Source organism: Solanum pennellii, chromosome 12 (assembly GCF_001406875.1).
Source record: "Solanum pennellii chromosome 12, SPENNV200".
NCBI lineage: Eukaryota > Viridiplantae > Streptophyta > Magnoliopsida > Solanales > Solanaceae > Solanum > Solanum pennellii.
Genome location: NC_028648.1, coordinates 6691923 through 6694007, shown reverse-complemented (window position 1 = coordinate 6694007; position 2085 = coordinate 6691923).

The following is a 2085-nucleotide window of genomic DNA, read 5'->3' as shown; positions in this document are numbered from 1 at the left end:
AATTCTCCCCCTAACCAAAACTCTCAAAGCCTTTAAGACTACATTGTGAATGCTGATTAAGTTAGAAGGAGCATTCCTCTATTTATAGAGTCCTAAATCTTTTCCTACAAGAAAATGATTAGTCAATTCAAAACCTTTTCCTAAAAGGAAAGTCTATTTATGGTAAGAAATTTAGGACAAATAAAACCTAACAAATCTTCCCCTTGGCCTGAATTTCTGACAAAATAAATTTGTCCACCTTCTTTACTTAATCTTCAACAACTTGCTTCTCCTCTCCATAATCTCCTTTCAAAATTTATGTCTCAACACAGAGAACCTCTCTGAAACAATTTCTCCAGCAAAATCTTCATTACTGTAAAAAAGGTTGCGGCTATAAATACACCCGTCAAGATGAACACCTCCTTCTAACCTGGTTCAATCATGGATTATCGAACCACTAAACCTGAATCCATCATTGAATCTGACTCTGATACCACTTGTTAGGATCGAAAATAAGCAGGTGTAAACGAGGAAAGATAGCAAAGCAAACCTCGAAAGATCACGAGTAAGAAGACAACGAGAAATATACCAAAAGACACAAAGATTTAACGTGGTTCGGTCAATCGACCTACGTCCACAAAGGAGATGAGCAATCTACTATAAATATGAGAGTACAAAATACAGAGATAAACAACCTCAACCAATTCACTCGGAATACATGGGAGGTTGACACAAGCGATAACGTATCAAGCTTGTGACCCATAAATTCTCTCCCTAACCAAAACTCTCAAAGTCTTTAAGACTACATTATGAATGCTGATTAAGTTAGAAGGAACATTCCTCTATTTATAGAGTCCTAAACCTTTTCCTACAAGAAAAGAATTAGTCAATTCAAAACCTTTTCCTAAAAGGTAAAACCTATTTATGGTAAGAAATTTAGGACAAATAAAACCTAACAGTAATCACTATGAGGCAGTTATTGAACATTAATACTATGATAAATACTACTAATAGTGGCATAGCATTATTATTATATCATATCATCTATTATTAAAATTGAAAAACTTCAATCTTAAAAGTTGAATTATCATGTTGCTCCTTTAATCTACAAAGTTAGATTATCATTTTGTCTCTTCATTAAATTAATTAAACAATAATATTTTAAATAAATAATGTCATGATTAGACATCCAAAAACTTCACTTTGATTCTATAATAACTTATTAATTATTAACTGAGATAGTAAAACAATTGTTGGGGAATGAGAAAACATGAAGTTTGTAGTTTTGATGGATGACAAAGAATTGAAGTTTTGATCACTAAAAAAGAGTCTTGATGTGTAACAAATCATTGGTTATCATCATCAAAAAGGGGGAAAATGTTGGGAAGTAGGAGAACAAATAAAGTAGTTTTGATGATTGATAAAGTAAAGGCATGGTGTCGTATGTGTACAATTATGAGAGATTGCGGCGAAGAAGAAAAAGTATTGAGGCAAAGAAGAAAAAGTGCAGAATTGTAAAGAAGGAAAAGAAGGAAACAATTATGGAAATAAATAAAGAAGCAAAGAAATAAAAAAGTAGCAATTCAAGTCAAAGAAGGAAAGAAATAAAAAGTAGCAATCCAAGCCAAAGAAGGAAAGAAATAAAGAAATTACAATTCAAGTCAAATAAGGAAAGAAGTAAATATAGACAAGTTCAAGAAGGAAAAGGATTTGTAATTCCTTTCCTTGTAGAAGTTGAAGGCAAATCAAATCTATAAAAGGATCAAGAGTTAAAGGAAAAAAGCGTCTTTGCAATCACAAAAATTGAGAGAATTTTTCCAGCAAAGCCAGAACTATAGGAATTGCATATTCACAAAATATATCATCTTGAGAGCAGTATTTTCTGGAGAAAAAGCGCAGGCAGAAACGCAAGGACCAGGTTCACCTTCATCACAGCAAAATAAGGACCAGGTTCACGAAACCTGTTCTACTCAGAACTATTGGATATTGAAGTTTGATCAATTAAAGTCTAGGGTTATTAGTCTTTATTGATTTGTTCTAGGTTTATTATTGAGTTGTAATAATTCCTAGATTTGTAACAAGAAGTGGGTTTGACTTCTTGGGAGT